The sequence below is a fragment of the Mus musculus genome, chromosome 6 (assembly GCF_000001635.26).
Source record: "Mus musculus strain C57BL/6J chromosome 6, GRCm38.p6 C57BL/6J".
In the NCBI taxonomy this organism is placed as follows: Eukaryota; Metazoa; Chordata; class Mammalia; order Rodentia; family Muridae; genus Mus; species Mus musculus.
Window position 1 is genome coordinate 50802907 of NC_000072.6, and position 25984 is coordinate 50828890.

General features: G+C 46.8%; 2 long non-coding RNA genes across 4 annotated transcripts in view, besides 1 other annotated feature; one reads left to right on the forward strand and one right to left on the reverse strand.

Moving 5' to 3' along the window:
• The window catches only part of C530044C16Rik (RIKEN cDNA C530044C16 gene), a 38780-nt gene extending 26792 nt beyond the window's left edge, over nt 1–11988 (forward strand). The window contains exon 5 of the long non-coding RNA NR_045984.1: nt 11238–11988. This is a non-coding gene — a long non-coding RNA (RIKEN cDNA C530044C16 gene). The remainder of the gene's footprint in view (nt 1–11237) is intronic.
• On the reverse strand, nt 1359–19598 carry Gm31455. Of its 3 annotated transcripts, XR_869068.3 has the most exons (5): nt 18365–19346; nt 10107–10201; nt 8285–8414; nt 4806–4921; nt 1359–2734 (listed from the first exon to the last, which is right to left on the reverse strand). It is a non-coding gene; the product is annotated as a predicted gene, 31455 (long non-coding RNA). The 3 variants fall into 3 exon arrangements; XR_003956430.1 differs by lacking the exons at nt 1359–2734; nt 18365–19346 and adding an exon at nt 19400–19598 and having other exon boundaries at nt 3846–4921; XR_003956429.1 differs by lacking the exon at nt 1359–2734 and having other exon boundaries at nt 3846–4921.
• Nucleotides 18213–20683: an enhancer, noted in NCBI's record as "VISTA enhancer mm402". NCBI's record gives its function as "enhancer in: neural tube[8/12] | hindbrain (rhombencephalon)[10/12] | midbrain (mesencephalon)[12/12] | forebrain[12/12] | branchial arch[6/12] | other[8/12]" and the evidence as "EXISTENCE:transgenic organism evidence [ECO:0001131][PMID:17130149]".

Here is a 25984-nt window from a genome sequence, read left to right on the forward strand (position 1 = left end):
GTTTCCGCCCCAGGGAGATCCCTGTGCAGAGGGTACCTGATGGGATGGATTCATGGCTGTTCTGAGCTTTGGAAATGGGAGTCCTAGGCTGAGTTGCCTCCCTTCAGCTGCTCGGCAGGGCGCATGTAAAATCTCTGCAAACAGTCCCCGTGTGCTTATAAAACCTCAGGTCACTGACAATTGCAGTGCTCATTTGCTGTGGCCAATTTAGCGCTAATAAGCTGAAACTGGGCTTTGGGGCTTTGTTTCCATGGCACGCACACTCCCTTTAGAAACACATTTCCCAACTAGAGATTGCAACCTAATAGAGTTTGCCCTGCTCCTCTGTGTAAACTGACTTGTAGCTCATTTTGGAATCATTTGCCCCTTAGTTGAACTGCAGCTGTCTTTTTTTGTCAGTGAGCTCCACTGCAGGGAGGTGGGCAGCTCGCACGCTGTCCACCTGTGCAGAGATGGCAATACCCCCTCGCCCCCACTTTTCCCACTATCTGGGCAGAACAGGGAGGAGCTGTCTCTACTGGGGGAACTCTGCTCCTCCAAACCCAGTTTCTGCTGTTTGTGAGCAGCAGACTTGGGCCACACGTGTGACAGGGACCATTGTGGCAGGCCATAGGCGAAGATGCCCAGGTGGACCTTAGGGTTCTCCCCTCTGAGGTCTTCTGCAAGGCTGGTCCTGTTAGGGCTCACCCAGTGCTGTACAGCTGGCGGCTACTCACCCCTGCCAGGAAGAAGCCCTCTTGGGGGCTGTTACATCCAGCTACGGGAGTTGTCATTTCCAGCAAGGACAAGACACTCTGTTTGTGACTTGATTCTTAGTGACTTAGAATTTGAAGCTCAGGGTGAAAGACCGATTAAACACAGGCTCTCACAACTTTCTTGGAACAAAATGGAAAGGGTATCTTTTTGTCACAGGCTCAATCATCCCTGCCCCCTCCGGCAGTACTTGTGGGTTCAGGAGTCTCTGTTATCTCATGGCCACCAGCCCCAAGTTCCCCTGTAAACACATTGGTTTGTCAGACTCGCCCCAAGTAAGAGATGTCTTGTATTCCACTTTGCTTGACCCCTAAGGACAGAGAAAGAAGGGGCAACACCCAAATCCAACCCAAGCAACACTTTAGCAGAAGTCTGGTGGGCACATGGCCTCCCCCTTCCCAAGGGATGGTTAGGGAATGCAGATGTCTAATTGTCCCTGACATCCCAAAAGGCTGTTAGGAACTTGCTTCTACCTTGGAAGTTCTGCCAAAAAAATTCTCTGTGGTTCTGGGCAGAGACACTTAGAGACACCTCTGGGGCCAACTTTCTTTCATTACATTCAACTGAAATTCAGGCGGTCCTAAAGGAGAGATGGAGCTGGGGGAGGAGGCAGGGGTAGGGTAGGGTGTCATGGGATACCTCAGCTCCCCTCATGAGCTCACCATCCATAGCTTTACATCATGGCTCAGGAAAGGCAGCCACAGGCAGAGCCCAGGCCAGTCACTTGGTGTAGGGTACAGGGTAGGGCATAGGGTATAAGCACCAGGTGTCATGGTGGCTATTGAAATCTGCGAGACAAAGGGAAAGAGACAGAGGCAGAGGGAAGAAATGGAGGCATGCCGGTTTCTAGAGCACTGTTTGTTCGTCTTTACTTCTGCTTTGCCCCTTGCATAAGCCTAGAGTGGAACAGTGCTGCCATGAGCATAGTTAAAATATATATAAAATACAAACCAAGCTAGACCAAAGAACTGGGTACAATCACAGGCAATGGGCCAACCCTGGCAGGTGCTGGGCCTTCCCTGCTTGAGCCCCAGCTCCGTGCCTTCCTTCTGTCCCCCCTTACTGGCAGAACCTGGGGCTTGCCAGAGCACACAACATTGATTCCTTTCCCAATACTTAATAGCATGGGTCATGTTTGTCGCTGAGCCCAAAGGCCTGGTGGCCAGATCTTGCTAGCTGGGTGTTCTGTCTCTGACCCTGTAGGGAGGTGGCTCTGGATCACTGGCCTTTCATGTGAAGTCACCTCTTCACTAGGGTGTTAGGAAATAAGAAGGGTCTATCATGCTAATCTCCAGGTTATCTTGACAGTTTGTGTGGTCTCCTTTAAAGAAGAACAAAAACATGCCCCACCCCAACAGAAAACAAGTCTAGTTGAACACGGAGTTGGGAGGACGATGTGTTATCGATTCCTTCGGGGGATGGTAGGAAGGTCAAGCAGGCAGATTATCTCCACACTGACATTTCATTTTTTGCTCCAAGTTTTACTACATCCTGTCCCATTAGTCCCCCTCCCTCAATGATAGCAGTAGTCCAATCCTCAGAAGAATCCTGTGAAAATGGACAGCACTTTTCTCTATGCTGCACTGGAGTATCATAGAGAAAATGAGCCTGTGCTCTGATATCATCCCAGGAGAGCAGAGGGTGACCTTGGAGAGGTCAGGGATTCCCACTGATTCAGTTCCTAGAGACAAGAAGCTGCTTGATGAGAGAGAGAGAGAGAGAGAGAGAGAGAGAGAGAGAGAGCCTTCCTTAGAGCCTCACGGTTGGAGATGAGCCTCTTTAGGACTATCTCTCAGAAAGAGGTGGCCTTTGGTGAACTGATGCCAGTCCTAGGATGAAGAGCTGCTGCGTGGTGGGTAGATACTCTGAGGGACCAGAGGCTGTTTGTGAGAGCAAGGGTCCAAACATTTGAAGAGCTGCTGTTTAATAGAAGGTCCAGGTTTCTCTGGGTAATCCTTGCCAGGTGAATGCAGAGAGGATCCTAATGTTGGAAGAGAAGGAAAGGAAGATGGAAGATCTTTCCAGCAAGCATTAGAGTGTGAAGGTTCTCAGGGATTAACACTGACTCTGCAAGGAAGAGTCAAATATTCATCTGCAATCCATAACTCTTTTTTCTCAAGTTCAAATCTAAAACTTACAACAAGTTTAAACCAACACCCGTCTAACCGCTAATCTAGGTAATAGCTTCCCTCCTCAAGCAGCTTTGCTGGGACACAGTGGTGACAATCCATCACTTTGCCTCACGTCTGCCCACATTCCTTACCTGCAATGCTGCTGGTCCTTTGGAATGTAGTATTTAGTTATGCTTTTAAAATCATGGCTGTCCCCCATGACTTTTGCTTGTTCAGGCTTTCTGAACCGCTTTATACACATTTACTCTAGAACTGTGTGACCCTGTGGCCACATTGTAGGTTCTACTGATGGTTCTGTTTATTCAGTAGAGCTCTGCTTGGACAGTCCATCTCCCAACTACTCTCAGCCCACCCTCCCTATACAGACTGGGCTGTCCATGGGAATAGAGGGTGGTTCCAGGCCCTGACTCTCATTGGAAAGTTATAAATCTGAATCACAAAGTGCATCTGTAACATTTCTGTGTCTCTATTCGCATGGTCTAAGTCCATTGGTAGTACTTGCTTGATATACTGCAACCGCTCCACAAACATGTCGAGGAGGCTGCACCCAGAACTTTCTACAAGTCTTTTATTTTCCCCCAGACTTTTCTCAGTAAGCCACCCTTCCCAGGTCTGTGGGGTGCAGGCCTGGGTCTCTCCTGTTTTGCTCTGAACCTCACTTCCAAGTAGCTGCACTGCTGCTTGGCCTGTCTTCTGCACTGAACCCCCTCCCTTCTCCAGCTCAGGGTGTTTGGCTGTGCCTCAGAACCCTTCATGGGCCATACAGAGGGGTAACAGGAGTGATAACATTACCATCAAATTCCTTGCACCTTTAAAGGGGACAACAGTCCTCAGCCTAGGTATGCGCACGAGGGGCAGTGGGGGGGGGGGGGGGGAGAGAGAGAGAGAGAGAGAGAGAGAGAGAGAGAGAGAGAGAGAGAGACTCAGAGCTCAGTTTGTCTTTCACCGCCCTCTGCTGGTTGAGGTGGGGACTTTTAAAAAATCAAAGAACTGAGCTGAGAACTATGCAGTGGACTCTGATATCTGCAGGAACTTGGTAAGACAAGGGTGGGATAGGATGGGGGTGGGGTAGGGGTGTGGCCAAAAGTTTATATTTTATGGAGGAACAAAGTGATGTTAAGAAACCTTAAAGCCACTGTGTCTGAAATAGAAGCAGTGTTGCACAACCGGTTCAGTCCGATCCGCAGCCCAGGCGCCACCTGGTGCTGAACTTTTTCTGTCCATGCCCAGGTACCTCTTTACCACCCAGAGACAGAGGGAGTGGGAAGCAAGAATGCACAAATCCTTTAAACATGGGGCTACGTGGGGACAAAAGAGCCACAAGAGATTGAGGTCTGGCTTCTATCTTATAGCTACAATAGTCTTTTAGTGCCACCCAGGCGTGTGACAGGCCCCCTCTTTCTAATCTGTGAAGGGCTGTTCTCTGCTAATTTAGAATGGGGAGTGCAGGCTTTGTTTCCAATTTGTGTCCCGACACACCATCTTGATAGTGAGATGGGTGCTGACATATATTTTTATTGCAGAGATGAGGACCAGAGATGTGAGACTCTCGTGGCTACACAGGGCATAGAGATACTCACATCTTATTCCCACCATTCATGGGTGTGACTGTCAGGGAATCACTGGCAAAATGAACCCTTGCCAGTGGTGGCCAGTAAGGAAGCGGATGGGAGGCAAACTCTTAAGAAAGATGGGATCCGTGTCTCCCAGAGAGGTGGGATTTAAATAAACAAAGCAAGACAGAACCCAGGGGCAACGGGGGCCCCGAGAGAGCAGTGCAAATACAGATGTCCAGGGCCGGTGTACCGAACAGAGCAGAGGAGGGAGGTGGGGGCCAGGGCAGGACAGCTCTGCTCAGCAGTAGCTCTGGGGGTGAGCAGTTGTGAGCCTAGCCTGTGGGGAGCTGGGAGGGAAGATTACTTCTCTAAAGGTTGGCAGATCCTCTCGTTCCCATGACGTAAAGGAAATCGTGGAAACTTTCTGTCTGGGACAGGATCCAGGCACTCGAAGTCCTTGCCAACACTGTGATTTCTCATCTGTATGTTTGAAAGGAAGTTAAATAAATACGAGTTTTAATAATCTCTCTCATCGCTGACCACTGCCGTGAGCGCGACGCTGTGCTAAGCACCTCCGGGGCATCATCTCCTTTACCCTCCAGTACCTACAGGTCAGGCATGATTATTATCCTCATCTATGGCAAGGGGATTCTAATGTCTGGTGACACACAGGTGTACTAGCTAGTTACGAGTCTAAGTTTTAAGTGTAAACTAAGAATTTTGTTTCTCTTCATCCCATACCCCTGCTGTAAATGGCAATCTTCAGAGAACCCGCCCCCCGGCCCCCCGGTGTGAAGTGGATCTGATTTTTCCTACTGTGAGGCAACAAGAGGAGCCTTCAGAATTCCTTTGAGTGTTCTTAGGACACTTAGGTAGGTCTAACAAGTCTCTTCCCCAAAAGATACATGTGTTGGTGAAAACAGCTCAGTTTTTGAAGAAAAGGGAACCTACCTGCAGTTCTCAAAATGACCAGACGGTGGCAGTACACCATCAGTGATGCCATAACTTTTTTTGAGGTTTAAAGTTTGAGAAAACTGAATGCTGAATAGGTTTTTATGGGGACACAGAATTTTCGGTGCTAGAGCTCATTAAGCAATGCAGATAAAAATGGATAGCCTACAAAAATTTAATTTCTGTTTTCAACAGTATTTAGTTCATTGTTCAAAGTTGGTGATGCTATAGCTATCTATCCATCTTTAGGGTGAGCGTTGCCTTAAAGCTGATGGAGCACCGCCTAGAAAACAAAACAAAACCCTCAGTGCAGGGCTTAGGAAAGAATGTCCTACAAGGAGAGGGATGCTAACCTTGGTTTAAATATAAATTAAACCCTCATCATCTTTTACAGTTAAGTGAAACTTCTCGAGACAGCGGTGAAAGGTCTCCCTTCAGATATCCAACCAGACTTCACCTGAGGGGTTTTTCTCTCTGGCTTTAACTTTGTATGCCCCCCCCACCCCCCAAGCCTTTGAAGTGGTTATTTTAATATTTGTTGTGCTAGTGAAAGGGCCTGGTTTTAGTCTCTGTTCGCATTGCATTTCCAGGCCAAACATTTGATGTTTTTGCATCGCTCCCTTCCGGGGACCACGACTCCACTTTGTTTTATGACCAGAGCTGAAGCCAGCACCCATGACCCCGGAGAAGGGGACTGAGTTATTTATCCCCTCGGACGTTTCATTAAAGCACGGTTCATCTCCGCAAACAGTGTTTCCTAAACATGCTCTCTGATTACACAGAATGTTTTGCCTGTCCAGCTAAGCCATATTTTTTTAAGGGACATTTTTAAACACGCATGTTCAGGAACTCGAGCACCCGGTGGGGCGGGGGCAGCCCGGTGTGCAGCATTTAGAAGTGGAGTTGCTTCCTAATAAATACACAGCGGGGTCCTACAGGCGTGGGAGGTCCGTTCATATTTGTGGGAGTTAAGAGCATGGATTCCAAGGGAATTCAGAGTACAGACACTTAAAATAACACCAGTAAAGCTACATTAACCGCAGTGCCCTCAACACGTTGCCTTGAATGTGGTGCAATTTTTATTAGGTGAGGTTTTGTATGTTAAAGCCAGAAAACAAAACCAAACAGAAAAGCCAAAGAAACGGGCAAAACTTGGGATAATCCCTCTGTAAATATTTAATGAGAAACAGAACTGAGGTAGGTCGCCATTCATCTACTTTGATAACAGAGTCTGTGGAGGCTCTCCTAGTGGACTCTGGGGCAGCAGGGCAGATCTCCCCTGGAGCAGCTCATCCAGGCTGTGGCTAACACTGACATACTGACACTTGTCACGTTCAGCCGGATGGCAGCTCATGTGGGCAGGACACGTTTGACCAGAATTCCCCAGTGTCCCTCTGGAAGGGAAGTGGGTTATGTTTCGTGACCAGGGTTATCTTTATTTACTCATGTTCAGGTCAGCAGAAGAAAACGCACTGCATTAAAGTGTCGCAGGGCCATCATCCCCTCTGCTTCACCAGCCTGGGTTTCTGTTCTGGATCCCGTCTGCCTCCCACTCCCACCCCCACCCTCCAGTCCTCCCAGGGCAATCCTAGCTTAGCAGCTGCCAAGAAGTCAGAAGTGGCTGACCTGCAAGCCCCTTAGAGTCACAGCCTGTGTCAGGAACAAAGAAAAGACTACCTCATGTCCCTTGCAGATGCACTGAGAAATCTGAGGTCACTCTGTGAGGATACATCTGATGCCCTCCGTTCTCCTCTATCAGACTCCTTTACTGACAACCGAGACCCCTCACAGTGTCTTTTGATTATCAAGTGAATGGGATAGTATTTCCAAGGCCTTTCTGTAGTAAACTCTCATCAGCCTGATTCTCAGATAGAGTATGAACTTAGAATACTGAATTATGAACAAAACAGAGAGATGACTTAACTGAAGGAGGCTCTAACGAGTATGCGTATGCTTTGACAGATGTAGAGTATTTTTGATTTTGGATTTTTTTCCTTTGGGGGAAAATATTTTATTTACTTTTCTTATGTCCATCTGATAGGCATTATCAATAAGTGGAAAGAATTAGCTTTCACGGATTCCATGGTGAATGGTAAGTGTGGTAGATACATTTAACCTGACTGTATCATGATACGTATTCATGATTAGTGAATTGTAGTGTTGTGGTTCATGTCTTAGTCTTTCAATAGTAACCATAATACCCTAGTATAATCATTAGATGTACTATCTAAAAAATGGAACTGTTGGCAAAGCCCACCCCCCATCACACACACACACACACACACACACACACTTCCTTAAAGCAGAGCTTACCCCTGTGTTCTTAGCCACCACTGAATTTTTTTTTTTTTTTTTTTTTGCTCTCAACTTTCACTAAATAACTAGAGGTGGCCACCAGACAATAAATTCTCCTTGATAGCCCTTCCCATCTCCTTCAAGATGTAGCACAGCACAGCTTGCTCCTGAGAAATTTAAAACGCTTTTGTTTGTTGTGTGCTGTGGCTTAAATTACCTCCCAACTTCTTTTTTCCTAAGTAGCTGTAGCTGATGATAGAGAGAAACAATTGGATCGCTCTGGAGACTCTACCACTTTAAAATATATTTTCACCGCCCTAATTCCCCTTTGAAATAACGTTTCTGTTAGCAATTAAATAAAGAGTTTAAGAGGGAGTGTCACGGTGTCTATAAATAAGCTTGAGAACATCATTTATAAAGAACCATATTTTTACAATCTCATCCCCACTAAACAAAACAACACTATCTGGCACCTGCGCACTGAATGTCTCATGTTGTTCTTATTGTAGAATTTCCCCTCTCCTTTTGAGATTGAAGATAATTACTGAATGTGATAGAAACTTTATAGCCATTAAAAATAGAACAGAAAAATATTACCAGACGGCAAGTTGTTCAGAATAAATAAGAAACAGGACTCGGGCTCTGTCTGAATACTGCTCAACGCTGCCTGGTTCTGTGGCGGCCTAGGTTTCCTTTCTCTTGATTCTGTAAAGGAGTTTGAAAGAGGCTAGGAAAAAAAATGTGAAATTGTTGCTTAGTTTTGTGGAAAATATGGGGCTGAATGCTAGATTTGAGATACCATAATCTCTCCCCATCCTCTCCCAACCTGTTTTCCCAGTGACAATTAGGTTATTTAGTAGAGGGATTGATGTCCAAACACACCCTGGTGGAAACAGTAACACAGGCCCCTCAATTTGTTGCGCTCATTAAGGGCTTTAGGCTTTTTTCCTTCATTGCTGTTTGAGAAGACAATGATGGGAATTAAATCCATACACCTGGGCGCTTTCCTCACTAAAGTCGGCTGTAGCTTTCAGAAATCTCTTTCCTTCCCTTCAGTGTCAAAAATCTTAGATCTTAAAGAAGAAATTAAAAAAAGGAGAGAGAGAGAGATACACAGAGAGAGATACAGAGAGAGAGGGAGGGAAGAAGGAAGGAAGGAAAGAAGGAAGGTAGGAAAGTCAGTCTGCAGAGAGGTAAGATCCTTTGTGGTTTGAATGCAGATTTGGTCAGCTTTGATCTCTTTAAATTCATCTTTCTGTACTTCAAAAATAAGGCCTCCACTCTAAGATTGTCTGATGGAATTATTTAACTTGATCTTTACCTAAATATAGCATCATATTCCCAAGCCTTTGTGTAGGATCATGATACTATAATTTCAGAGTGGGTAGATGGAGCTGATGTCTGGGACCTGTCAGGTTTAAAGGGAAAATGATTCCCTTTTCTCAGTCAGTGAGTTTCCAGCTATGAAGTCTCAAATTCACTCAAACCATGAGGCAGGGGCTCCTCACCTAGCAGCTGGGTTCTGACCAGAAGTTTGGGGGGTTTGGGGTTATGCCAAGTTTACTGGGCAATTTACACGCTACATGTCATGAAATCCTTCCAGCCTCTGGGCTGGCCTCTTGCAATAGACATATTTGATAAGGAGGCTGGGGTTCCTGTGCTCCCGATAGACATCATGAGTGTTACATAGCTATTGGGTGAGACTCAGAGCTCAGGCTACTAGATGTCCCAAGTGACTGAGGGTACATCCATCTCCTGTCTCCCCAGCCGCTAGAACTCAACCTGTCAGGCTTTGTATGGGAAGGGTTTTACCCACTGAACCATCTTACTGGCCCCACAAAATGTCTCTGTGTATAACTGATCTTACTATTCTGCAGCAAACATACTGGAAGTAGTCATATGCTAGATTACTTCAAGATGGCAGATGAATGCAAAGAGCCCCAGATGGGATTTGGCGGGTGGGACGTTAGTGACCAACTCTAACTGGTTAAATGCATAGGACTTGCAGAAGATGTTACAAGCATTAACAGCCTTTCTAAAGGGAGTATTCACCACTGAATGCAGCGGGAGGCCTAGCTGGGATGATACAGAGTTACCTGCTGGAGGAGGAGGACTGAGTCCAACAAGCAGTCGGCATTGCTTGCCTCTGTACGCACTGCAAGCATGCTCAGGGTGCAGACAAACTTCCTCTGACTCCATGCTACTTATTTCTATAGTCATTACAGGAAGCACAGCCTTTGTTATGAACAAGAGTGATACAGAGTTGCCTTCGGGGGCAACTATGTGGCCTCAGGATTCGCATCTCTCATTCCAAGTGGGGTTGTCAGGGAACAGCCGCTCCGTTTGGGAACAGTTTGTGAAATCAGTACTAGCCAGACTATGTTCTCAAGAACTCGATTCTGCTGCTGATAAAACTCACAGATCATCCGCTGATGTCGGCGGCGCTGCCCACGGGTTTGAGAAACAGAAAATGGCTCTGGGAATTTTGCCGAATAAGGATTGTAGGTGCAGATCCTGGCAAAAGGAGAGAGAAGAGACCTGGGGTGAAGGGTGGGACACGGGGGTGGGCCTTTGAATAATTGCCGAGGCTTTCAAGAAAATGTTAGCATTTATCTTCCCGCAAGGTTTGCCTCACTGAAGCTGAGCTGTTTTGCTCTGTTCAATGAGATATTGATGGAGCGCTGAACTCTGTGATAAATGTTAACTTTTTAATGCACACTGTGTCCCAGAGGCAAGGCCTATGTGGGCTATTGAGAGAAGCAGGCTCAACGAGCCGCTGCTCAAAATTCCAGGAGGTTAATCGACAAATCAGCCTGGAAATGGGGGAACCAGCTGCACGCCTGCTCTACTCTGGCTTTTCTCACAATCCAAGGCATCTGGGTACCATCTTCATGCACAAATAGCCCGTTTCTCAACTTCTCTGGGGTTTTGGCTGACGGGACCATTTGTTTTTTATTATTATTAATGGCATCCTCTTTTCTGACAGGCTCCAGACAACCTCGCTGGTTCAGGTCACCAAGGTAGTCTGGGAAGTAGGGCTCCTCAGCAGGCCCTTTGCCTGGCACTGTAGTGTGGCTGGGCTAGCAGGTCATGGAACTTTTTGTCTTCCTGCCCCCAGTTGTTCTTAGGAGTGAGTTGTGGTGGAGACACAGAGTTCTGGAGATCCATGCTGATATCTGCGAAGGACCCAAAGATACAGAAAACTCATGCCTGCTCCAACTGAGCTGCATGTTAGACTCAATGATGCAGAGGTCACACCCATGGACGTGGATGTCATCGCTTTAGACTGCAGCCAGGATGTGGGACTTTCAACAAAGCTGCCCAGAGGATTCAACATGCAACAGATCTGAGAACCACAGACTCAACCCAAAGTTCATCCGAAAGGCTCCAGGATGGCAAAAGATGTTTCCTTTCTAAACATCACTCACCAGTGCTCCTCTCCCAACTCCAAAATGAAAACTCTCCTCTTTCTCTAAGAATAGAAAGTAGGGATCTGGTGGTTCTTGGGTATAATTGAGTTTAATGTATATTTTTTTTCTCTAAAATCTAGGTGAGAGTCCTTAAAGCCATGAATCCAAGCACACATGTCCAAGAAGACACAGGAGGTTCAGTATTTCCTACTTAAAACTAGAACTGTTGGTGGAGAAGCTTGGCAGAACCAGTGCTGCCGAGGACCTTCCCTGAAAAGTGATATTCTACTCTGAGACAAGCTGTACACGGGCAGAAACACATGCCCGGTGTCACCTAGCCTCTGTGACAGTCCCGGCAGATCACTTTAGTGCCACCCTCCTCTATAGAGCACACTAAGTTGTCAGTGATGGGATGGATCTTGACCTATTGTTATCCTTTGTTTATTGATTTTTTTCCCCTTTAGTTTGAAAGCAACGTGGATCTCCATCTAAAACTATCATTCAAAATTCATTCAGTATTTCCTGAAGGAACTGAAATGTCTAACTCACCAAACAAAGACCTTCTACCTCACAAGTCACGCTGTTTGGGCTTGGACGCTGTAGGTTAAAACTTCCAGGTTGTCGAAGAGAATAACAGATTTGAATCAACTCAAGTTCTGTGTCTTGTCTTTGTAATCCCGGCAAGCACTGTTTATCCCACATCTATTATTTAAGAGTGTGTCAGGACATACGGCCAAAGACAGAACTCCAAGGATCTTTCATGGCTCCAAACCACCATAAGTATCCTGTGCACGTTGTCTGTCGTTGCCTTTGTGTGCATGACCGTGCGATTTGTAAATTTATCTCCTTGTGAAATATGTTTGTTTTAAATAATATAAATGTGCTAATTTGAAGCAAATGTACTTACTAATTTATTTATTTGTTAAAATGCATTCCTTCAAACACAGACCAAGTGATTTGAGGGGTTAGGAACATCTTTTCATTGTATGGATGGCACGTGGTGATAATAAAAAGCAGACTGACTTCAGTCAATTTTATTGTTGTTTGACGTTCTCTGTAGACAACATGCCCCCTCACTCCTTACCCCTGGAGCAGACCACTTAATATTCCCACGACACTCTTCCTTAGTCAAGGCCCCAACATCTAACGACGGAAGTTGGAACTAACACCCAGGTTTCCTGACTCCCAAATCAGTACCATTCTGTGTATAACATACCATGAATAATGCATTTTTCACAAAAGAGCCCAGGGACGTGAGGACAAATTTCTAAAACAGCCTGTAATGAATAATTGCAGAGCTGTGCAGTGCAGTCAGAAACTGAGGACGTGGGCCAGGCCCATTCGGTCCTCTGTGTAGTTTCAGTTCATTTCAGTCCAGAGGTCTGGGTGACATGTGTCCCCTAAGAAAACAGAGGCGACTCTAGTTTTAATAAGGCGACAATTGTTATCTCACTTTATTAACAAGTAGCTTGTATCAGACTGAAACATTTACTGTCTGCATTCAGCTTGAATACTGTATTCATTACGTTTTCTAATCTGTGTGATTACTACCTGTGTAATTTGATGTCTGCATCTGCTATCAGAATTCTTTCAGCTCATTATATTTCCCATCTTTTTTTTTTTTTTTTAATAGAGGATAAGATCGGGACATGGAAAATTGCAGCAGATTGCCTAAGGCGAACTGTAAGCAGCCGGCAGCTGGATGGAGCAGAGCAGATCTCTGTTGTGAAGGGATGTGAGAGGGATGGTTTCTGGGTCTGTGCTCTGCTGTGACAAGCCAGGTGGAGATGGCGCTGGCTCCCTTTCCTATGTAGGGACTGGCTATCCCCAGGCGAGAACTTGGCCTGGTCTTGCCAACTCAGGAAAATTATTTGGATAGAAATTGTGACGTCTAATTGGACACTGTGTGGTTAGTAAACTGTGGCTGAGAATCCCCATGGTGAGGAGTCAGTACCGCGACAAAGCCAGCAAGCTGAGAGGAAACTATTTTTAGATAGACGATAAGTTCATGTTTGCATGTGACATGTAAACCACAGGACAGCAGCATCAAAAATGGCGGAAATGGTTGAGAGCACCAAGTCTACACTTAGCCAAACCTGGAGCTAGACATGGCTTTGCCTTTTTCTGTCAACGTGACTTTAGGGAATTTCCTTATACTCTTTTATGCTTGAGATTTTCCCCTGGTGAAGAACAGAAGGAATGGTGGGAGATTCCCTTCAGAGTTGTTTCAAGAGTGAGGGGATGTGTGCATTGCTTGAGTGATTTAGTTCCCCACCCCCTCTGTCTTCCTTTCTTTCTCTGTATTTTAAGATGGGCTCTTCCCGTGCAGCTCCAGCTGACCTAGAACTCTCTATAGCACAGGCTAGTCTAAAACTGTCTATGTAGCACAAGCTGTCTTAGAACTCTCTATGTAGCACATGTTGGCCTAAAACTCTGCATGTAGCACAGGCTGGCCTAGAACTCTCTATGTAGCACAGGTTGGCAGTGAAGTTACTGTCCTCCCATCTCAGCGTCCTGAACTCTGGGATTAGAGGTATGTGGCACCACACCTTGCCTTTGGGCCCCCTTCTTTCAATTACTAATGTGTCCCTTGAGAGTGTCCAACTAGCATCTTCTGTCTTCTGAGTAGTTTGGCTGTTTTCTAACAGCCCTTGGCATGAGAGGAATTAGGAAAGGCCATGCCTTCTCTTTATCATTTCCTAAGTCCGACCAGTGGTGTGTGCTCTACTCTGGCATTACTTCCTGGCTGTCTTCCTTTGCATAGTCAGGGAGAGTGAATACTAGGCTAAAGCAATATCATTAACGTTCCCCACTCTACAGCCAGAGTCTCCCACTTCACCACGCCCACGGCAAATACAAATCCCCTTAAGGAGCAGCCAGGCCTGTAGCTGCTTGAGACCATCAGCAACAATTAAAGCGTGTCAGAGGAACCCCATGTCAGGATGCGCTTACTGCTACCTGACCCTTTCCTCTTGGTCAGGGCACCAGGCCTCCACAAAGGTCCCTGACTCTGATCTGCTGTGGTCTATCTCAGGGAAAAACTGGCTAGAGAAACGTGCTCGGAGCAGACTTCCTGTCAGGGACACCTGCTGACTACCTGCAGCCCTCTCCATCACCAGGTATGCACCACCTTGAACAACAGGCCAAACTGAAGACTTAAATGGAGTTTCAGATGGGGGTCCCAGGACTTACGGGCTGCATGGTACCCAGCAGACTCTTTCAATCCTGTGAGTTTCAAGTTCATGCCTACAGAGCAAGCACAATGGTCTCACACACAGGCTTTGTGATGCTCTCAGAGATCTAAGTGAATAACACAAACGGGCTGGACACGCGTCTCACTGGGCAAGCGCATACTTAGCATGAACTTGGCGCTCTCTCTCTCTCTCTCTCTCTCTCACACACACACACACACACACACACACATAGCCTGTAAAATAAATAAATAAAAATTTTAAATGCATTTGTTAAAAGCCAATGATCTCATCTTCCAAACACCCATGCCAGCATTACCTAAATCATCAGTAGGAAGGATTTGTCCCCGCCAAGCCCGTGTGCTCATTCATTCGTCTCCTCTCTTTCTATCAGTCGAATCATGCACAGCTGTGAAGCCCACGCCGACTCTCCACTTCCTGTCTACACGGTCTTGGATGGCTGCTCCCACCCCACCTCCCACAGAAAGAGGGCTCAGGCACTAGTATCAGGGGATCTGCTACATATGGTCGTTTTTAGTTTACTTGGTTGTCGCTGAATCCCTGCTAATACCAGTAAGTACTTCTAGAGCATGCATCCTGTACCAGGAGCTGTCGTACTTGATGTCAAAACTCACCTAACCTCACAGCAGCCCAGTGAGTAGATCTGCTAATAACCCAGTTTTACAGATGGGAAAGGTGAGGCACAACTAGATCAGAAGTAACACAGCTGACAATTGGTGATGGCAAGATCAGATTACCGGGATCCAGTTCCACTCTGAGATCTGAAGTCATCACAGGCTCTTTCTCCTTCAGAGCAAAACAGCTTTTGAGGGCCATTAACAATATAACCATCTGTATATGAGATGCACTTCTTGTGTGACAAGCGTCTTTCTCAGCAGGACAGCAATGAATGAGTCATGAAATGACAGTCCCTGCCCTTTGACAGTTCTCATTCATACCCTAAAGCAGATAGATCATCAGCGGCAGGTAACATGTATCAGTTATCACTTGCTGTGTAACAAATACCTCCACAGTTGGCAGGTGATAACACGAAGCTTCTAGAGTCTCACCATTGCTCGGAAATGCTTGAAGCAGCTAAGCTGTTAGTTTTGGCTCGCAACCTTCCTTGAAACAGCAGCCACCCGATGGAGGAGTGCTGCAGTCATCTGAAGACGTGCCTAGGGAGGGATCTTCCTTCACATCCAGTCAGGTGATTGTGGGAAAGCAATTGCTTGTCCCTAGCTGCCTACTGGAAATTCATTCCTCCACTCTGATGGCTTCCAGAGAGCCCGCCCAGCTGACCTCACAGCACGCAGGCTGCATTTGCTTAGTATAGTAATTCAGGAGAGAAAGAACCCAAGGTAGAGACCAGGGCTTCAGATTTTGAACACGCTAGCCTTTTGGTCACATTCTTTTATACGGATCACTCTGGTGTGGTGTGAAAGGAGCTGCACAGGGTGTGAATGCCAGAGAGTGGAGGCCCAGGAGTCCTGATATCACTTCATACCATGACTGCCTCTGCAGGCCCTAGGAACAGTGTCAGAATGTCTCCAGTGTGTCTCTAGGTGTTGAACCCTCAGTGACTAGCTCTATTCCAGTGCCTTCTTGAGTGTGAGCACAGACAACGAAACACTTGGGTATCACCAGAACTGGGTCCCCTATTGCTTTTAAGCACCATGGTTGTTACCACACACCACTGCCCAGGCAACACAGCGTCGCTGTGGCTGTTTTTCATTCACTAGCATCACCACTCCGGCTTCCTCATCCATAAAAGGCTACTTCCCGACTTCCTAAGTTATCCAACAAGAACATCCAAGGAGAATGGAACCTCAGAACCTGCACACCATGTGCACAGGCAGGGCAGGAAGCATGGTGGATTCTGAAGGCCTCCTTTCTGTCAGTCCATGGTCACGCCTGCTTTCCACCATGATGGTGACGCCACCCTCTCCAGGGCCACACTGTTGCTTCTGCTTTAACAAACCTGACCAGCTGCTTTCTTTTTATGGCATCCAGAATTCCAAGAGCTGCAGGGGGAAGGCGGCTGAAAAGAACAGAGGCTCAGAGCAAGCTGCACTTCAAAGCAGCCTTCCTCATTCTTCACACGCGGTCTGCAGGAACCTCCTCTGTTCCTGGGAGGGAACCAAATTCTCCTGGAGATTTTCCTCAGTGATATCACTATTTACAGAGCCCTGGCCCTGGCCATCATGTTTGTATCTGATTTGTACATGTCCACATGGCCCATAAAGTTTATAAGGGGGTGAGAGAGCTTTTCCTTGGTCATAAATCCTGCCTTGCAGCCTCCCTCTAGGAGTGGGAAAGGAGGCAAGACCGAGAACAAGGGTGCATGTGGAGATGGAGCGGGAGGTGATGGTCGGCAGCAAGACACCCCTCTCTAGCTTCTTCAGTTCCTTCTCCTGGGGTGCATTGGACAGCAGGAGGAGTATGCCTGATGGCCCAAAAGCTGCATGGGCAGGCAAAGGAAAGGATCAAAATCTCTTTCATTACTCCTTGTTAAATGAAAGTAATAATAGGGTCTACTCATGAGATTCCTACGACGACAACGATGATGATGATGATGAAAAAGCAGAAAGCATATAATATGGGGTACAGTAATTATCAAAACTAAACAAACAAACTCAAGGAACATGTTTTAACAAAGTAACCAGAGGCTCCTGGTGGCTATTTAAGCACTGCCTGCCTCAATTTCCCAAGCATCCTAATGCCGGCCCATCCCAGGTGACCTTTGAGTTGAAAGCACAGAACAATCTCAAATAATGCAGGTGCAATTACCTTTGCAGTTTTCAAAGCTGAGCCTGACTCCATGTCAGAGCTGGCATACAGCTGGGTGCCCCTCTGCGGGTGGCTCTGTGATCATTTCTGAATTTTTTGGGAGGAAAAGACTTGTTTTGCCAAGTGGATATTTCATACACACATTCTCCCCCCCCCCCCCCCAGGCCTCCTTGACACAGGAAATGTCTACAGGCCCGCGGAGGTGCTTGGGAAGAATAATAGATCAATAGCAATTCTCCACTGGTCACATAGATTCCCTTGGCAGGTTAACCAATTGGCTTTGGGAAAGTCATTATAGTCTGTGTCCACCCAGGCAAGGCAAAGGAGAAAAGACTGTGAAATGATGTGAGTTGCCTCTACTATCCAGACAGAAAACCTGCAGTAAAGGGGAAATGTGACTCCTAGATTATTTAGTTATCTAAGGAGGGTCTCATCTCTGAAATCCAACCCCTAACCACCTTCTCCCCCAAAACTGCCATGGTGGGAAGGGGTGTTGGGATATGGCCAGAGTGACCTTTTCCAAATGCAGATAAGAGTAGCTAGCTCCATTCTTAACCCTCTAGTAACCGTTCACTGCTCTCTCTCCCTGCTCTTCAGAAAGGCAATCGGCAGGATGTGGCCCGGCCCAGCCCCCAGCAGGTGCTGGCCTTGCTCCCTCGAGCTCCAGGCCTGTCCTATCTGCATTCCCTCTCAGCTGCACAGGCTGTTCCCTCCCCTCCCATGAGCCTTTGACTGGTTAACTCCCACCCACCCTTCAGATCTCACCCCAAACACCACTCATTCCAGGAAGTGTGGGTGACACTCCCCCAGCCCACCTCAGGGATCTGCCACTTCCCTGATGCTTCCCGTTGTTTTGTGCTGGACTCAGTGGGGTTGGCCCTTTCCCTGACCATCATGAAGTGACTCACAGTACATTGGTTTATATAACCATGACATCTCCTGCCAGGAAGGTATGTCTTTGGAGAACAGGGCTTTTGTCTTCTCCACCCTTTCAACACCTCAAACCATGGTCAGAATCAAGAAATCTTTGTCGCACAAGCATGTGAGACCTAAACCAGAGGGGTGTGTCTATCGCTACATCTTGTAAGGCCTTCATCAACAAAATGTGGTGGGCACTAGAGTGTCAGCTCAAGTATCCAGAAAGTTCTCTGATTGCCTAGAGGAATGGGCTCCTGGCATTTTAACAACTGCAAGCATATTGAATTTTATTAGTCTAACCCCTTCTTTTTATAGATGAGGAAGCTAACGTGTAATCAAAAGTTAAAGCCACCCAACTGATTAACTACCTTGTTAAGGTTGAGATGTGGTCTTCAGATTCCCAGTGGTGCACATTTCCCATTAAGGGAGTAGTAGACACGATGAACATAACTGGAGTGGTGACTGGCCTTGCTGCCGCCTCCTCCCCATCATTTTGTGGGTGCGAGTCCCTCCGTAAGAAGAGAAGACACCAGCCTTCAGCATGTTATCACTATCGCCTGTTCTGACAGCACTCAGAGCCCTTGCTTTGAACTCTGCATTGCCATGGCAACGACTGCTCCTCACCAACAACATCACTGCCCAGATCCTCTGTGCTGAGGTGGATGGTTGCCAAGCAAATCATAGGAATTTTCTTTTCTTTCTTTCTTTCTTTCTTTTTTTTTAAAGTCAAGAAGGCCGAAAGCCTCAGATCAAGTTCAAATTATTTGGAGGATGTGTGTGTCAGGGACACTTAGCATCAGTTTCGATGGGGAGGCAGATAAAAGCGTGATTTAAGACATGGATGGGAGAGAACTGGGCCGCCCGCCTCTTGAGCTCTGAGAGATCTTCCAGAGCCCCTTTGATGTGATGGAGACATGGAAGTTGCATAATTTTTGCCCCATCCAGACACAAAGGCTGCTCCAAGGAGCTTAAGCCTCCACCAAACATACTGAATGCCTCTTAAGCCCCCTTTCTCCCCAGCTCCCCCTCCCCTTCTTTGTTCCCAACATGCCAGGACCCAATGTGTAGGTTTTGTCTCAAGGAGGGGAGGACATTAGCGTCACAGGAGTAAATTTACAAGGTTGTTGGGCTTGGGTGTAATAGGAGCTGTGAGGTCTTGCATCCATTAAGAGAGGTGGTCAAGGTTATGGTTGTACAGGCTAGTCCTGGGGCAGCCTCCGGCAAGCTCTGATTACATGGGACTGGAGAGATCCCATCTCAGAGAGAGAAACACATGCCTTACAAATTGGTCACATCCCATTTAGCCCCTATTAATTTACATCCGACCCTCAGGGCTGAGCAAGCAGAATTTCTCATCCCTTTGTCGCACCCCCAACTCCCCCCCACCCCCCGCCGGCAATCACCTCCTTTCCTTTCTCTGACAGGACACTCTCAGCCTGACTGTTTCCACTTCTCTCAGGTTTCATTCCTCTTCTTGGCTGTTGCGCTTGGCAACCCCCAGATCCTCTGCATTGTAAAGCCAGTGCTACGTGTAGCCCTCACAGCCTGCTTTCCATCAGCTTTGCCTAAATCAAGTTGCCAGATCAGTCCCGTGTGTCAGCAGAGTAATAACTATCTTCAGTGGGACGAAGGGATGCAGGAGAGCATTGCCTTTTCTGCTTCAAAGGCTCCAGTGATGCCTTTAACCACAAAAATGAGGATGGAAGGGAATAATAGTCAGGAGTCCCAAGATGGCAATCTCCCTGCTGGAAATGTTCATGAATTACCTGTAATTTACCTCAAAATGGACCATATGTTGGACGGCATGATGCACTTTTCCCTTTTTCCACCTCTAAACAGGCTTATTCCGAGCACTGTTTTCTCTTAATGTGGGACTAATGTGGGGAATGGATGGGGGCGGCGGCTGGAAGCTTCGCAAATTAAAGTAGACACATTACCATCCTGGAGCTTTATACAAGGAAAGAAATGAGCTTTGTTCCCCCCGCTTAATATACCCTCAGCCCCAGAGGAGCAGGGTGAGAGGGTGGAAATGTGTTGGGAACAGAGAGGGAGATGAGCCAGCAACTGAAGTTCCCTCCATCCCCTTCGCGGAGTAGGAGAGGCACTGTGACCCACCTCCCCTTGGTGTATGTGGTCAGAAGCCTCAAGGGCGGCTCTGCTGAGACAGAGGAAGGGCCCACAGGATATCTGAAGCGTTTGCCACATGCTCTTGCCCCCCCCACCCCCCACCCCCCGTTTTCAAAAGGGTACCTGGTGGTTACTGAAAAGAAAACCTGTGAATGTTCCAGGATGCTCAGTTTCTTAATCCCTTGCAAGCCGAACCCACACATAGGGAGAAGTGTCAACAATAGCCAGCCCTCCTTTCCACCCGGAGCCAGCCACGAGGCCTTGTCACTAGCCACGCCACATCTGCGCTTTTTGAAGGGAAATGTCATAATATTGTTAATCAATAGGAAGAGTGACAGGCCCATTTGTCACGAACAAGGCAGCACTGCAGCTGCTGTCCTCGCTGCATCTGTCTCCCGGGCTTTGCTAAGGGAAGCCCCAGGAACGGCCTGATCAGTGTCTAGACAGCTCTGTTCTGTGCTGGGTCTTAGGAGGGAGCTACTGGGCACAGGCAGTCACTCATCTTGCTGGTGCTCTGCACATTGGGCCTGGACAGGACAGCAAGGGCTAGAGAGGAAACTGCGGCATGCTTCAGCAGCCAGCCCCCCTCCCCCCCCCTCCCCCGCAAGAGGGAAGGATCTCCTGTCTCAGGAAGTCTATTGCCCTTTAATCTGGGGACCGCGCTGGCTTACGTTTCTTTGGAAATGCAGATGTTTCTTGCTGCTCTAGTGGTCATAGGGCCAGCGGGGTCATCTCAGAAAAGGAGTAGAGCGAGAGCTGGTCTTCAGTCTCAAACTTAATGACAATTTTCATCTTCTCAGGCAGACAGTATAACAATAGGGTGGAAATGGTGGTGTGGCGATATGAACCCTATGGCCCGGCTCTCACCAGCTCCCCTGAGCTGTAGCAATGTGGCCCAATGGGGCTCCAGATTGCAATCAAACCATTCACGCTTGGGGCTTGGGTGTGTGCTGAGGTGACAACGACTGAAGTGCCCTCTCCTGCTCCACCAAAAAATTTTTTTTAAATGGGGAAATTAATCTTAATCAACTCGTGTATCTTCAGCTTTGGTGAGTCCAGGGTTCTGTTAGAGATTTTCATGTTGTATGGGAGCAGGATCTACCGAAGGCTAGTTATCCTCTTTGATGGGTAAAAGTGAGCAAAAGATCATATTACCAGGGAGACCTTCAAGAAATCTTGAGGTCTTTTCTTGTGTTCAGAACAGACTCTGCTCTGTTCTGCATAACTTCATTTTGTACATGCAGGGTTTTTTTGGGGGGGGGCGGCTGTCTTTTTTCTTGAGAGACTGACTCCATTTTGAGTGTGAATGCCAGGTTATCTGAATCTGCACCTTGGTGCACATATGTAGGGCACCATCAAACATAACCCACAAGGCACAGACTGACAGAAACAGTCCTTCCTAAAAACGCAAAGGGCACCACCCTATACATTTGTCCCAGCAAGTTGGGACTGTGGGAACACAGGGGCACATTCAAACCAGGTCAGAAAACACCAGGGCCAAGAACTTGTCAAATACTCTAGAGCAGAACAACTCTCACCTGGAGCCCATAAAGAGGAGGGCACCTAACACTGTAATGACAGTGGACCCGTAGACCTCCCATGGGACCACCCACTGTGTGTATCAAGGGACCGACAGGCAGAAAACTCCCATCTGCCTGGGGGCTTCAGGTGAGCTTGGTCCTTGCCAGTGCTGCGATCCCCTTGAACTGCTGGTCCTTGCCAGTGCTGCAGGCCCCTTGAGTTGCTGTCTGTCCACATGCTTATCTGGATCCAGTTCTTCTTTTGCCTCCATCGTCCCCCACTGAGCTTCTTCAGCTCATCTGGAAGCCTGGGCTTGGTGCTATAGCAACCACCTCCCTGGCAGACAGAGGACTGTCTGTCACACACCCTCCATACCATTCCCACGGAGACTCTTTGCTTCTCCATCATCTTTTACTTATTTATTTTTATGTATGGGTAGGCATTTTGTTTTCATATTCCATGTGCATCCTGGTGCCCATGGATGCCAAAAAAGGGCATCAGATCCCTTACTTACATTTATAAGCCATCACGTGGGTACTGGGAATTGAACCCAGGCTCTCTCGAAGAGCAGGACATGAGGATCTTAACTGCCAAGTCATCTCTCCAGCCCCTCTGTCACCCTTTGCTTGTGCCTCTTAGTTAAGACTCTTCAAATCATCGTGAAGTCTTCTGAGGTCTCTTTAACTCTCTGTAAGCATTCTGCCACACAGACAGACAGGCAGGCAGGCAGGATATGTGACAGCGGATATAAGAATTAATATTTAGCCAAGATAAAACAAACCCATGCTTACTTCAGCTGGCCATCAAGGAGAAATCAGAACTACTTGGCAAATTGCTGCTAAAGAAACCACTACACTTTGTATACGTATTGTTATTTCCTAAATTCTGGCACCGAGGAAAGGCACAGATGTGTTAATTTCATGTTTCAGACACTGCAAGCTCACAACATCTTGGTCTTCCTTCCATTTCCTTCTTCTTGTTCTTAGGAGGAGGTGACAATGCAGAAAGTGGGTCTTTTCCTCAAGGTCCTCCTAGTTCCTGACATCAGAGACGTGCCAGGATCCAACTTAAAGAAGATTGTACTTTTGATATTCCATCACAAGGTATGCATGCCTCAGAAAAACAATGAGGCAAGAACACATCGCTAAGCAACACTCAGCCCCCAGCCCTGAAGTCTGGGGAGTCACTGAGTCCAAGAACTATCTACAAAGAATTGCTTGGTTAAAGGAAGGTAATATGTTCCAAGCTCTATAATGCATTACCCTTCATAATAGAATAGGATAGTAATCCCTTAGGCACTACACGGGGGAGTTTGCAATTCCCTGAAGGCACAAATATAAGATTGTAAAACTAATATTGAAAAGCACAATAAAGTGGTGGGCAAATGAATGAAGTTAGCTTCAAGGCAGCATTGGTAGCCCCGTGGAATCCTGGTTGCTGGAAATGCTTTTGGTGAATCTGGAGGCGCTAGGCAGTGTCTTCTTAAGTATCTACAAGGACTTGTGTCAGATGGACGATGGGACTTGACTTTTACATCTGTAAAGTCATTCAAAACAAGCCTGGGAAAGGAGTTGGCACTGAGACAGGATACTTGGTTTGGATCAGCAACAATAGGTAGTGGCTCAGAGGACTGCTTGAGACAGCACTATATTCATACATAGTCTGAGCTGGGTCAGGGAGTATGTATCGCAAAGAGAGAGTGTGGCTTTCCCAGAGAGGGAAATGTCCTTGATTTGTTCAGTAAGTGATGGTGTTTCTCTAAGCATAACTAAATCCTTCCTGATGAGGCACAATGAGTGGTGGAACCTCTGTAGTGTGCATGCACAGGCGCGCGCGCACACACACACACACACACACACTCACACACACACACACACACACACACACACACACACACACACACACAGTGTGATTCATTGAGCTGCCTCTGACAGGTGCCATCTCAGCTCAGCCTGAAGCATTCTGAGCAGCTGGATTTCCTCATCTGTAAAATGGGCTGTGGTATGGTACCAGACTAAATTAGGAGAGATGATGCCAGAGCAGCGTCAAGTACCAGCGGGCATTCTGCTTCCAGCAGTTCACTTCTGTATAACCTTCATATTTAGAAATAAAGGCTTGTACACAGCTGAAACATATCACTACATAGATACAACATCAGCCTGACAATGCTGTAAAGGTAGACTAGAGAGGACTGGGCAGTTTTTCCCTAGCTATGGAAGTTAGTGGAGAAGGGTCCTATGGTTCGTGGTTCTCCATTCACAGCACTCTGGTTGTGTTTATCTGAAGTTATCCGTAAGCATGCTCCTTCTCTGCCTGGACAAGATCTCCGTCCGACTCTTGCTTCCTAGTGAGAAAATTGCACGGCGGCTTTGCTTTGGATATCTGAGTGAGAAAAGTTTTTGAAAGCCAGGCAGTGGTGGTGCATTCCTTTAATCCCAGCACTTGGGAGGCAGAGGCAGATGGATTTCTGAATTCAAGGCCAGCCTGGTCTACAGAGTAAGTTCCAGGGCAGCCAGGGCTACACAGAGAAACCCTGTCTCAAAAAACTAGAAAAAAAAAAGTTTTGAGGATTCTTCCTTATGAGAAAAGAAACCCATTCAAAGCCAACTTATCTACAGAGGAGGACTTTTAAGACCAGGGGTTGCTGACTGGCCAAGAGAAAAGCCTGCTAATTAAGCCAGAGTGGACATCAAAGGACACTTCAGGTTTCTTTTTGTGGTTCTTATTTTTCTTCTCCTTATTTATTTATTTGTATTCAAACTAGGGAAAAAAAAACCCTCAAGATTTCATCTTCTTTTCATTCTAGAAATTAAACCAGTCTGAGGGCAGCTTATAGGCTGCCCGGTGTACACAGGGGTACTTGATGCTGCTCTTGATGGACTGGTATTGTTTATGAGGACATTGGGTTGAGGTTTATGTGGGCTAGGAAAAATGGACATCCTGGCAACCCAACTGATGGCTTCCAGGAGACTGTCTCCCAGGCAAGTGTCTGCGCCGTGGACCCTTGTACCTAGTGCGATTCTGGCCCACACAAGCTCCCCTAGAGTGTCAAGAATCTACTGACTGGACAGACATCAGACATAAGACTGATCAGGTTAGGAAATCAACTAATGTTGCTAACTTTTCCCATTTATGTAACTCTCACCACATACCACGTGGATGTTGTACTGTCAAACACCAAATAGATGCAGACAAGGTCTGGCTTAAAGAAGGAAGTATGGGCAACCTAACATGCTGTGTGCTTCCTTAGTGTTCTGAGAAAAGTCTTAGGGGTTGATGTTGCATGGATTATGGGAGCCAGGCAAACTAGATTTGGAAGTGGAAGTTTCTGGTTTCTTTGGAGACTCAGCTGTGTCATGTGATGTTATTCTGGAAACTGTCTTATGAGAGGATGTTTTGACTAATGCAGACACTTGGGAAGATGTTTTGCTGACAGTAGACATGTGGTGTTTTTCTGGAAGCAGCCTGGAAAAGGGACATGTGATATTTTGCTAGAGCAGACGCTTGAGAGAACATGTGATATTTGGAAAGTGTATAAATACAACCAACAGACAGTGGATGACACTGTGTGATATTGGTTCACTTTGCCACTCTTTACTGGTCATTGTTGGGCTGTGCTACGATAGTCTTTGCTGATGATGCTGTGTGGTATTGGTTCACCTTGCCACTCTGCTGATCATTTTTGGTCATGACATCATAGAAATGCACCCAAGAACTTCTGGTGGTGTTCTGGCAGTTTCTTGCCACTTCTGTGGACTCTAACAGATTGGAAGAGTCTCACAGTTTCTTCTGGGTCCAACTGCCATTGCTGATTCATGAATGGTGTGAGTGAGTTGATCAAGCTACCACTAATTCCTGTGAACTGAACCGCTGATATCCTGTCAAGGCAGATTGGATTCACCCCAATGAACTATTTCTAAACAGGTCTGCATCCTTCTTTTCCCTAATAACTTTTTCTTTCTACTACTTCTGGTGAGCGGTGGGCTAGAAGGGAGGTTAAAGTATTTAAGTACATTTATTAAAGTAGATTTTGAAAAACACAAGCCTACAAGATTTGAATCTCAGGATACTGTAGGGTATACTACTAGCCTGGTCTTCAGTTTTCCTATATGAAATTTTCTTTTAATTTTGCATTACAAGTATATGTAAGTGTCTGTGATGGTATAGGAATGTGTACATGAGCAGCAATGTCTTGCAGAGGTCAGGAAAGGGCATCAGATCCTCCGGAGCTGGGATTATAGATGGTTGTGACCTACCCCACATGGGTACTGGGAACTGAATTTGCGTCCTTTGCAAGAACACATAGTGTGTTCTTAACTGCTGTGCCACCTCTCCAGTAC